The sequence below is a fragment of the Macrobrachium nipponense genome, chromosome 17 (assembly GCF_015104395.2).
Source record: "Macrobrachium nipponense isolate FS-2020 chromosome 17, ASM1510439v2, whole genome shotgun sequence".
Classification (NCBI taxonomy): Eukaryota; Metazoa; Arthropoda; class Malacostraca; order Decapoda; family Palaemonidae; genus Macrobrachium; species Macrobrachium nipponense.
Genome location: NC_087210.1, coordinates 66,573,582 through 66,586,915, shown reverse-complemented (window position 1 = coordinate 66,586,915; position 13,334 = coordinate 66,573,582). Strand labels below are relative to the sequence as shown.

The 13,334-nt window shown below is 38.0% G+C and overlaps 1 long non-coding RNA gene across 2 annotated transcripts in view; it reads right to left on the bottom strand.

Moving 5' to 3' along the window:
- Nucleotides 1-11,464, bottom strand: part of LOC135196283 (uncharacterized) — a 24,718-nt gene extending 13,254 nt beyond the window's left edge. For both annotated transcript variants that reach the window (XR_010310360.1, XR_010310361.1), the window contains exons 1-3: nucleotides 11,052-11,464; nucleotides 5,661-6,114; nucleotides 4,395-4,488 (exon numbers count right to left, since the gene is read on the bottom strand). This is a non-coding gene — a long non-coding RNA (uncharacterized LOC135196283). The remainder of the gene's footprint in view (nucleotides 1-4,394; nucleotides 4,489-5,660; nucleotides 6,115-11,051) is intronic.
- Between the last annotated feature and the right edge of the window lie 1,870 nt (nucleotides 11,465-13,334).

Here is a 13,334-nt window from a genome sequence, read left to right as displayed (position 1 = left end):
GTCACGCTACACCTCACACAACACAGATTTTACAACTCCACTAACGACCTGCAGGTTCAAAACCTGGACAAATACAGATGGGTCGGGTTTATGTTCGTCATAAATGACATGTGGAACCCGTAAAATAGGACAGAGCCCACAAAATGAAAATGAGTTTTCAAGATCAATGAATTCCAGCACGCGACAACCTTCAAGTTCGTAATTTGTTTAAAAAGATCACCGGGGAGAGATAATACAGTTATGTATAAATGAAAATGTTAACTGTAGGAACAATCGTAAGAAAACATAGATTAGTAGAGAGATTTTGAATAAATGTGAATATCTGTTTTGTACAGGAGATAAGATGCAAAGAAGCTAAGCTATGTGTTGAAAGAAAAGGAAAATGTGAAGATTTGTGGAATGGTGGCCAGACAAGACAAAAGGTAAGTAAACTGGTTATGAATAAAATGGCTTGAGCAATTGAAGTTGGACGATTCTGTAAAGTAATGTTCATACGAAATTAGGTAATATAACTGTTCTCGTGACATTTACTACAACAAGGAAGGACAGAAGAAAAGCAAACATTCTTAATTCGGTAATCAGAAGAAGTGACAGAAATGCCACAAGCCTGAGCGAAATCTGGTAGTAAATAGTTGTAAATAGTAACACCAGAATTGTGATAGGTGTTTTCGAAGATTTCTAGGGAAGATATATAGAAAATTTGAAATTATACAAACGACGGGTACTGGAACAGATTGATTTCTATCAAGTATATACGGCGCAAAGAAAGAATTCCACATTTATTCCACGTGTGATAGCTTTCATACGGCTTACATTGCTACTAGGCGAATTGAAGGAAAAGATGCCAAAATAACAACAGTATGGTAAACGAAAATTAAGTCCCAAAAGCAGTATCAAGGAAAGGAGCCAGTAATCTTATGATTAACAAGGCGTGATCCGGTCTCCGGCTTACTCGGGACGAGTGGTATAATCGATGGTCAAATTAGAGCAGTTTTACCGATGAAAATAAAAAAAAAATACGCTATGTTTTATTAGAAATAAGTTTTCTGTATTGTTCAACTTACAATTTATTTATTTTTTTTTTTTTGCATTTTCATTCTGATAAATAAATCATAAATTACTCATCCAAAAATTCCTGTCTCTTTAAACTCAACGTGAAACACCCTTTTCAGAGCTTTTTAGGCTTTCCTACACCCCACCAACAACTACTAAGTAGTTTGTAGGGTTACTCCCCGAGTAAGCTTTAAGTCTCATAGTGTGACAAAGTGAACGAAATATAGAGAGAGAGAGAGAGAGAGAGAGAGAGAGAGAGAGAGAGAGAGAGAGAGAGAGAGAGAGAGAGAGAGAGAGAGAGAGTCAAAATTCAACATGGGCGGTTAAAAAGCAGGGGGAGCTTTCCAACTCCGGTAACGGACAGGCAGGAAGAAGGGAAGCATGTAAACAAGAAGAAATGCTAGGACAAATTTGAACACGGCAGAAGAAAAAGCAAGAATATTCAGGATAATGAACGGGTTGAGCAAAGGTTGAAAGGATGTGTTGTAAGAAAGGTTACGAGAATCATGAATATAGAGAGAAGTTACAGAAATAATGCACACAAACTAAACGATTGTGGCCGTATTTTGACTATGAGCTGAATGAACTAGAATGAAATTTGAACCGTAAGATATTGTTATAAGATAGACTGGTGAAGTATAAAATTCATAAATACTATCTGGTCAAAAAGCTGTGAGTAGTCTAAGAGTACAATCCCAAGAAACTTCTGAAATAAGTGAATTACGATTAGCAGTTGCAGAACCAGTAACTGATAAGCAAACTTAATATATGAAAACCTGATGCAAAAGTGGTTAAAACCAGAAGAGTGGGAAAAGTGTGATTGACAATTTACACACGAGAAGGAATGCCATAATATTTCCAAAAATGTACAGAAATGCCACTCTTTGGGCATGCTGTGGGAAAATACTGGAGAGGGTGAAAAAGGAAGAACTAATCCAAGCCCTGAAACTATTCCCAGAGGTATCAGCAACAGACGCTGCATGAAATGTACCATGGCAAGCGAAGCTACACACTATTTAATTTACAAAACTTAAGGAGGCGTTGAATACCAAGATATTTTTAGATGTTCATTATGAAAACACGGGGAACCAAAAGACCGAGGACATCGAGTTACTGTACCACAATATAGAAATGAAGACAAAGGAAGCTGTATCCAAAAATTTCTGAGAAATGTTGGTGCACAAGAGGAGTCATCGTCGAGTCCCCTGTCATTTATCATAGTAATGGAGGAGGCCACTGAAGAGCGATGAAAGAGGCCCCTAGGATGTGTGGTGTGGGAAGACTGCAATCCTATTTGGAAATTCAGAATGCCACGAGCTCAAGGGCTCCAATAAGGAAAGCACTGTAGTATAGAAAAGTGACTGAGAGGTAAAGAATTAACAACTGAATGAGCGATCGAGCTAAAAGAGTTTTTTAAAAAATAGGAAAACCAAAACTATACGGATGCTGCTGAATATAACAAATGTTGTCTCAAGAGATGCACAGGGTTACAAAATTTACATTAAGAGATTTCTGATGTCCAAAATATACCAAAGAAGCCAATGGGGAAGAGAAAAGGTGGGATGCTACGTTGTGGTAGAAGGGGCGGTCTTTGAAGTAGTTTAGAAATTCTGGGACCTCTGTGACACTTTGAACGGTGAAGCAGGCATTGAGAGAGCAGTAGGAAAAGTTATAGTAGCAGTCTGGACGTAGAGAACAGCGAATACTAAACCCTGTAAGTGCAATAAAGACTTGAGAGGTCAATAAAGGCTGTGCTACCCTCTGTATATAGTAGCAATAAGGATGCTTACAAATAACATGGAGTTGAAAAGGTGTGCTTTTGCTATTCTAAGGCTCTAGGCCAAAGTACCATGGAAATATTGTACTGTAATAAAAATGAGGATGAGACCAGAAGATTTGACGTCCAGCGGCTGGAAAATTGACTGATATTGAAAGAATAAGTTGATTTGGACACGAAATAGAAGTGGGGAATAGTTAGCAAAAAATAAATTTGACACAGAAATAGCAGGAGGGAGACTTGTACAAAGGTCCAGAAAACCATAGAAAAGAAGCATTAATCAGGCGGTAATTAAACATGGCAGTCCACAAGACAGGAGTGGAGAGAGTGAGTTCACTTCACACTTAACCATTCCAAAGGAAGAGCGTGAAAACTTTGATAATAATGTTAATCAGTTCTGCTGATTTGGAGACGGAAAATCACCTCATGTTTGAGAGGCTCAGAAGTTTGTCATAGAAATCCAGGGAAATCCTATTCATCGTCGATAGAAAGGGAAGCAGTTTCTCTTCAAGAATGTACATGTGATAAGTCTAACGTCACAAACACTTTCCAATCAGTCAGCTCGTTTCTTTATCATTAGACGCCATAGGCAAGTACAATATTTATAAGATACGAAACGGAAAGAAGACGACGATAACCATTAAATTTTAAAGAAATATGAGTTGCGCGTGAAAGTTATTCAAATGATAAAGTTCCCTGTGAAAGATATTTAGCAATAAGACTAAGTAAATGAATTATCGTAAGAGGCAATAATTCAGTCTGTTCCTTTAACAAAAACCAGCCAGTCACAACAAATGGGTGAACCAATCACTCCCTTACACCTTTCCTCTCCTCAAACTCATGGCTAAATTTTCAGATTTACATTCTTTCTATCCTACAGTAACTTTAAAGAATATTTGTACATTCAAAACTCTTTCCTTTCTGGCAGTCTACTTCATTTATTCTTTTTATTTTTGGACCTGTTTGTTCAACATGCTTATTTGTGGTTAACTTTTTCGATGATATGCGGAATTCTTTTTCTATATACGGTAGTGACTATTTTGATGGGCAAACTCAATCCACCACTTAGTCCTTATTTCATCAGTTTTTAGCACTTTTGACTTGAAAATATCTTCCTTGGAATCTCTCCCCTTCAAGAGCCCTTTCATTCCGCCCTAAATGAATGTTCTACTTTTTGAAAGCTATAACTACAAGAAGCCACTAGGAAAACAGCCAATACTTATATAAACAAGCCTTCCATCTTTGTATACTTCGAAAGTTTAGTCCAATAATTTGCAATAAAAAGTATTAGTCAGCAGTTGTTCTTCAACTATAAATGAGTCATTTTGATACAGTGTTCAGGTGTAGTATCGAAGTTTATAGGCCACTTTAATCCCTCGTAATTCTATATACATAACAAGGACTACTATATCCAAACAGGAATTCAGGCCAGGGTGTGTTTGTTAATCACCTAAAGCCACAAATTTAATAGAACATACGAGTACGTTAAAGGCAGGGTCCTGGTTAGAGGATACAAATACAACAGTGATAACAGCAGGAATCAAAATATTTATGATGATCTTACTTTGATGATGTTATCTTCTTCTGCAACGATGTTTGTCCAACGACGGGAACTTAATAATGCAATCTTCTATGAGTGTTTGGCTCTTGGTCGAGACCTGAAAAACAAAATAATTAACGCCACTCGTAAGCTTATTGACTAAATCTAATTTTTTTTTAATTTAACATACAACTCTGTGTGTGTGTGTGTGTGTGTGTGTTTGGAGAGAGAGAAAGGAGATGACGAGAGAGAGGGGGGGGGGGGAGCTGGAAAAGGAGAGATATTGATATCTGCAGAATTATGCGCATTAGAGAGCAACATCCGGTGACAGCACGGCCATCGATTTCATGGTTAATTACTTGAAGAATATTTAAGGCAAAAATAGGAAACTGTAGCTTCCCAAGAATGTTCATGATAAACTCACCCCAAAGCTCCAACTTTTCTTTTTATTCTTAGCATCTACTTGTAACCACTTGCAAAGTGTCATGAATTTGACTCAAGATGAAATGTTGTTATTATCGCCATCATCATTAATAATTTTCAAAAGCCATGCGCTTGGTGTTAAGTCATCCAAAGAAAATCTTGGTGAGAACCGGAAGGGAAACACTCGGTGGAACCACATACATCCCCATTTCTAATAAATAAATTATTGATATTGATTCGCCTCCAATTTATAGAGGCTCATCCCAAAGTTTCAACTGGAAAGTGATAACTACAGTTGGTAGGAAACTAGCCTATCAATAAACGTACCGTGATACCTGGAGTGAAAAATGGCTCAATCTATAGAACAAATTTCGTTTAGTATAAGATACTCAAATAGTAGGATGCTGTCATTACATAACAGAACTGAAGGTCAATATCAGTTTGAACAAACCAGAGAAATTGATGATAAAACTCTTATTGAAGTAAATATTTATATACGAGTATAACATAAAATGGCAAAATACTTCTCAAAGTTCATACTTGAGTTGTGGGTCATTCAAGGATCAAGTCTATAATTAAGCGTTTTAAAATGCATGATGCGCTTACTTCATAAAATCATATGCTGTGATATATCTTAATTCTGATTATGTAAATACTTCACTGCTGTTGTGAAATATCACATGATAAGCAAACAATATTTATCAGCTGTTGCATGATTGATGGCATACTTTAGTACGCCGAAAATAACGTATTAAACAATCTTGAAAGCAACATCACATGCTTGGATGAAATAATTAGATCTCCAAAAATTTACCTTTGCCATACATTCTTAACGTTAAATTAAATTGAAAAAAATGCCATACTCACGATGATGACAAATATGGAGATGACGTGAAGAGGTAGCGGGACATTTTTCGTGGCAAAAAGATTTCCAAGGTATCCCTTGTATCCCATTACTGCTCGATTATATCCAGGTTAGAGAAACTGAGCAGTAGGTTTGTAAAGTACAGACTCGAGTTATAAACCTATGTTGGTAAGTGAATACTTAATTGAGGAAACTAAAGCAGTAGTCAATCCTCTTTATTCCCTGTACCTTTCAACACATTTTGCCGAAGTCGCTGCCAAGGCTCAGTCGCTGTAATCTTCAGCGACCATTCAGAGCGAATGTCCGGAAAACCTTACACTGAATCCTGCAGCAATATATCAAACACTCCATAGCTGGGGGAATCATGAGTTGTTGATGGAAGCAGAATACTCTTTCGGCACATACATCTTCTGAGTCCAAGAAACGGTAAATCACATGAACTCCTCAAGGTTGGTCCTAGAAAACCAAGAATAGCATGTTGACAATACGCTTACACGACAAAATATTTTCTGTTAACAGGGGTAACACCGTACCAATCACACAAAGCGAAATTACAGAAACTACAAGTACAAAAACTTTTCCTTATGATCTACAAAAATGTTTTTTTTAAATGTAATGCAGTTGCTTGGCATTATTCCCAAATCATGGTGATCAAGGCTTATCATGATAAACATTTTAAGTCCAGGCAGATATGTGAAGGGGTTTCTTCCATACTGCACATGTGATATGGAGGATGGTTGCACAGGACGTGTGTTGGAATTGGAAATGGACTAGAGTTTTACAGGAAGAGAAGTCTTGACATGAAACACTCCACTCTATAGAGGTTACATGCCCTTGTTAATTTTACTGCACCAAGATGAATTTGTCGGTATTCAGCACCGAGATCTTTACATTTTTTTCAGTCTTACAAGGTTTGCTGGGCCCATGCTGGTGTCCTAGTGTTCCTGTTAACTAGTCACAAACGGTTGACTAAATGTGGCCATTAAGCTTTAAGTTTCGGATGAGCAATGGGTGAGTTTTGCTTGAAAAACTGACAAGTTATTCCTTGATCTATTGAAGTTTCTCAGTTACATAATTACGATGCAATCTATCCGAAAGGCAAGTCCCGGAAATATGCATCAATTATTACTTTGAAAATAAGTTTTCATGTTTATAATAGTGCAACTCATAACAGATTCAATTAACCATAAACGAAACGAGTTGAAGCCCAATTATACTGCTGATGATACATTTACTTCCATTTTGATATATGATTAGTCCACTTTCGGTCACTACACTTTACACAAAAACAGACAAGTCATAATTCTTCGAAAGACTTCCGTGCTGTTCACGAAGTTGTGACATGTTCAGAGGACCTCGAGAATCGGGCTACGTAGAAACTAGAAAAATCTCGAAATGAAAATATTATGAACGTTTGAAGAAACTCCTCCAACTTATTTGCCTTTCCTTGTATGCGTAAGACAGTGCTCGTTAGGTCAATAATGATGGCTTGATAGTGCCAAAGGCACCACACTATGGGAGATAAAATATTAAAATTCCATTGCGGTTTCAAGTAGATGCCAATAATAGTCTATTTTCCAATAAAACTTAGAAATACAGCTTTGCTTGTGCAGGGTATTCAACGATTTGATGCTTTTAGAATATCGAGAAGACCATCAGACATTTCAGACAATGTTCTTTAAGAGTAGTGCGTATCTATAATGAAATTACCATTCAACCGTCCGCAGACTGTGCAGTGAAGTATATTCCAGCTTTCATACTGGCACGAAGGTGAGAGAAACTGGTGGATATCATCACTCGAGCCCTGAACGTCCGGAACGCAAAAATACTTCCCTCCACCAAGACACTGTGGGTCCTACCGACCCCCATCCCAGACCGGTTAATCATGAACACACCATAACTTAACGGGTCCCTCTTGTTCGATCAACTGAAGGCTGATTGGATAGCCTGCGAAATCGTGTGTGGAAGTATATGTTAGTTTTACCAGACCACTGAGCTGATTAACAGCTCTCCTAGGGCTGGCCCGAAGGATTAGATATTTTTACGTGTCCAGGAACCAATTCATCACCTAGCAACGGGACCCACAGCTTATTGTGGGATACGAACCACCCTGTATCGAGAAATTAATATCTATCACCAGAAATAAATTCATCTGATTCCGCGTTGGCCGTGCCGGGATTCGAACTTCGGACCACTGGATTGGCAGCCGAGCGCGAAAACCACTCGTCCAGCGAGGAACTATCGTGTGTAGAAACCTGGCCTTCACCTTATACCTATAAATCACTCTGCTACCCTTCAAGAAATATTGCGCAATAAATCGTGCAATGTTGCTCTTAAATCACTCTAATGTATCAAGAAAAATACTGGCTAAATCACTCCTTTCTGCTTCTTCCAAGAAGCATTCCTGCATTCATGATGGCCGTAAATCTATTTTCTCTGTTGAAAACCGTCGGCCGTTTCTTGGGACCTCTCGAACTTTCCGACTAAATGGCTTCATATGTCATTAATTAGGAAGATAGATAAATTATTTCTCAAAGGAATCATTCAACATTTACATATCATAGCTACAAACCTATTTAAGAAGTGGAAGGATTTCGAACCGTTCTTTCCCGACCTCTTTCTTTATTCTCTAAAAGGACTGCTTTCAACTAAAGCAAGCCCTGACCCAATCATAAGCGTCCATACCAATCCTTTTAGGTAAAGCAGAAACCAATACCCGATTGGCTGGAATACAACTGGTCCCTCTGTGGCTGAGGTACAATTGAACACCATATCCAAAACACATGACTTTTGTGACTAAGGCCGAATTGTGTTAACTGATAAACTGATATCCTTTGTATATAAAAAAATATCAATGAAATTTTCAAAAATTACTCAACATATGTACAACAAAACCAAGAATGACATAATTCTTATGGTATTAAAGTTACATTCTCTCTCTCATCAATAAAATCATTATTACTCTCGTTTATTTTTGGTGCCCTCATCTCTGCCCCTAATTAGTCCATCTGGGCTCTTTATTTATGAGTTACGTTTTATAGTTTTACTTTACAAATTATTAGTTCATGGGGCAAATTACTGAACTTGACCCTGTATCCCCAGTATCTTTGTCACATTAATCTGTATTCATCCACATTCTGACGTGCAGTAATGCTTCAGGTGGTGTAATGCTTTAGGTAGCCTTGAATATTCTTTCTTGATCTCAGTCCTCATAATTGTAGACTTTGAAACGAAATCTGATCGTGTATTCTATACTGGCATGGAAATGTAGCTAAGATGGACTGTCCTGCTTCAAATGGTGACTGGCGCTTCCTCGCTCAAATAATGAAATTTCGCACTAAATTAAAGTTCTGATAGATGGGTTTGATTAGCCAAAGGTTGAACAGTCAGGGAACGTCACAAGTACAACGAAAAAAAAAAACATACTCCTTTTACCTGCATTACCTCCACTTGCTGAAAAGCATTAAGAACTACCACTATCTCCTGCCATCGAAAGAAGACGCTCAAGCAAATGGAGCTTTTCTTTCATCTTGGGTCTGGCACGTACATCTTCAAAAATCAAAAGTACATTAAAAAAACTAAGAAGCATAGGGAATAATTATATATCGAATCATGACAATTTTCCCAAAATTCATATAACAAAAGAGTTGAATTTCATTAGCACATGTCTAAAACATTTAAATTTAATGACACACGAAGGATAGTGACCGGCTTTTTTCCCCTAAAACTCTAGCACGTAAATACCTCCAAATTTCACATCTTATTTTACTGAACCCTATTTTATTTGATAATTATCGGCATTCAAGAAAATTATACATTCTTAGAATTAATGAATGTATTCAAAAGTATTATTTCTATGATATTTTGCTGCAATTAACAATATATGTCCGTAATTTCAATTTTGAATAAGTGTACGTAATATTTCGATAAAACATTCAAAATAAATGGCAACTAAATTATAATTCAATACGCTAACCAGAATCCAGATTCGTACAGATTTACACATTTCTTAAACTACCCTCCCAATTAATCAAGTACCAGTGGCACCTGGAACTCCGACTGAACGCGTTCGATTGATGAACCCTTTGGAATTCCAGTGCAAAATTTCTGGATCCAGTCTTAGTGAATGCCTAGAAGCTACAACTTAGTACCCTTAAGCGTCAACAACATTTGGCAACTGAAACACTAGCCTCGTTTTTCTCGTTGCTTTTGGCGAAGTTGCCCCATTCGGTCGATCTAGGTAATAACTCCGCGTTGCGTATTTCTTTGGAAATTACTGTTTCCTGTAGTATTTGGTTTGCTTATTAAGAATTAACAGTTATTTTTGGGGGATCGACTGTAACCATCAGGGGCCATGCTAAACACGGCGAAATACATTTGACGTCCTAATCCCTAATGGCTTTCGTATTCGCGGAACCGTTCCTTGCAGTCTGTGCGGAGTTATTGCCTAGAATTATCCCTTATTCATATCGGTATACCACCTTGAGCATGATTGGTAGATCTAGATAATAACTCGTGCCGGGTATTTTTTTGGAAATCCCAGTTTCCTATAATATTTAGATTGCTTATCAAGAATTTATCGTTAGTTTTGGGGGGTCAACTGTAATTAACCCCCAGGGGATAGTACTAAACACGGCGAAATAAATTTGATGCCCCAATCCCAAGTGGCTTTCGTATTCGCGGGACCGTTCCTTGCAGTCTGTGCGGAGTTATTGCCTAGAATTACCCCTTATTCATCTAGGGGTACCACCTTGAGCATGATTAAATGTGTTCATTTAAAAATGAAAATTTTTACCAAATAGGAGCACACGTTTTGCTTCCTGGTGTGTCTAAAGGCGCACCATGCTTCGCCGTTTCCACACCAACTCCTTAACTGACAGGCACAAAGAGGTTTCAAAGAATTCGGCTTCCTCCCCTATCAGTATTTCTATTCCATTTACATAGACCACTTTTCTCACCCACAGGAAAAAAAACACACACTTGCGGGCTTCTCCTCTGAGCAAGAACCCGCAACAACAGCAACAAGGTAACTTTGACGAGACACCCGAACAACATACACCGAATATTCTGAGCGTTCGGGAAAATCCCCAAGCAGCCCTTGTATCCAGAAACAAAACATGGTAATTCTATGCAATAACTCAGCACGGACTGCGAGGAACGGTCCTGCGAATACGAAAGCCACTAGGGACTGAGAGGAGGGGGGGGGGGGGGTCCCATGTATTTCGCCGTGTTTAGTACTAGCCCCAAATGACAACGGCTTGAAACATTCCAGCAACGAAAGTGGTTTTGCAAAATAATCCATGGGATATGATTCAGGGATATCACATCACAACTTCAGCTATCGAATGCCTAATATTCTACGGAGCCTATACCGTGACCATAATAGCCCTTACCTCATAGCCCGATCTCTCCTTCCAGCTTCATCCTGCATAAGCCAGCAAGCAAAATAAGACGTAATGGAATGCAATAACTTCAGCGGAATTGTATAAACACACCGTTGTATTATATGACAAATTTCCTCTGCACAGTCATCAGAAAAGCAACAACGATGCCTCATGGAAATATTTCTTGCAAACACATCTTGGTGAACACAATCATGAAAATATTTCTTTCTAAATCTTCTAAGTGACTACAAAGTCTCTTTCATAGCAACATTTATCTCGGATATTAGCAATCACAACATTTACTATCAGCACAAGGTCAAACATACGTGGTCGAACTCAGACCTTTCGACAGTTTGACTGAAAACCTTCTGAGCAGTTTCAGCCAATCAGGAGAGTCCGCACAACTCCCTTCAAAGCAAAGACTTTGCTTCAAAGTGAGAAGGCGAAAACGACTCTGATTGGCTGAGAGAGAAAACAAGTAAGAAGAAATATGCATCAACGCTTTAAGAAGGGGTTCAGTTGTTTTAATAGCTATATTAAAGTTTTTATAATTGAAGCAAATTTTGACCAAAATAAATATATATCGTTCTCATAGAATTCAATAATTGTTTAATTTTCTTTATAGAAGCACCTGTATTTTCTATAATTTAATTTTATGAACATTCGTGTTCCAAATTACGTAACAGTCGTCATGAGAGAGAGAGAGAGAGAGAGAGAGAGACTAATTTTATTAATGACCATGCAAGCAATCCTTCCTGTTGACCGGGAGCTTAGCAAAACCATAACCATTGCAATAAGCTGGAACAGTTTTACCTTTGAATTAAAATGAATATATGAACAATGCTACAGAACCGAGAAGAATAAAGGGAGAAAACACGGCAGGAAGAAATGCCGTTATGCTAGAAGCTTAAACATGACGAAATCCTTACAAAATTAATAAATGAATAAATAAAATTGAATAAAAGAAAAATAAAATATTCATAGGAAAAGTGTAACAAACCAATACATTTCCCCCCTCATCAGATAAGTTATCACCCAACCCTCCCAGTGTCAGTCTTCTGACAATATTAAGAACAGGTGGAAAGTAAAGTTTTCCTGCTCGTCGTTGAAACGCCAGTAAGAACTAAAAAATCAATCAGCAAGGTTTTCCTGCCACATTAAGGATGGAGGTGCACGATGTATGAATCGGAGCACAATAGTTATGTCCTCACAATTGAGCTTCGCAAGCTTACATTTTAGTGACGAGTTACCGAGTCTTGGAGATTTAAGTGTCTTCCCACTGAATAGTTATGTCAGGTGTAAGTTCATTAGATTTGCGGAAAATTTCCTTAATGTTTTCGTTCTGTTATTTCTCGATCACAATCATTTCCTCCACAAAAGCCTCATGGCACCTAAATAAAACGATAAAAGTGAAGATCGTTCCATAATGAGAGAGAGAGAGAGAGAGAGAGAGAGAGAGAGAGAGAGAGAGAGAGAGAGAGAGTTAATAATTCATGTTTCTATTCATAAAATCAAATTTCCAAGCGCTTTTGCGTAATTTGTTTACATAAAATTTACGTCAGTTTCATTAGTTGCATGTTTAATTCGTATGACCGGACTGTCCGTATTTGAGTTTCATTTGTGGAATTCATGTGTTCGATATACGGAGCAGGTATTTCTATTTTGGAGGTACATGGACTGTTTTAGTTACCTAATTGCTGCTCTGTGAAAAGATATCACCTTGGTTTGCAGAATCTCAGTTTGGGAGATCGGAAAGTGGATGTGTCGAACAGTTTACATGTTGACGCTACATTCTTCGAAATGATGATAGTCAGCACTCAGTAGCTGTTTGACTTCGGTAAACATGTCTCTCATTGGGGCATGATCAGAAGTATAAAAGCAACGTGATCGGGGGCACGTAAATCGCATGTTCAGTCCGTGGAACGCGTCTTGATGTTTGTGCGTCCATCACTTAATTATCAGGTAACGCGTGGCGTAATGGAATCTCCCTCCTCATCGAGTTCGTTACGTGTCAGTAACGTCACACTGAACGGGAGGGGCTTACCAAGATATTCGTGCACTTGTACATTGTACCACAACTTCTCGTTGGGGTTTCTGTAGAATTATTGTTCACTGCATATCTAGAATTTGCTCTTTTTAGAGTTGTCTGGTGGGACAGACGACTGTGAGGGATGGCCATAGAAAGTAAGTAGAACATCTTACTAATTCCCCCATCCCCTTTTTCCACAGTGTCCAGTGTTATGCAGTGATCTTCATTATTCCTTTTTATTTTATTTCTCACATGTTAAATTT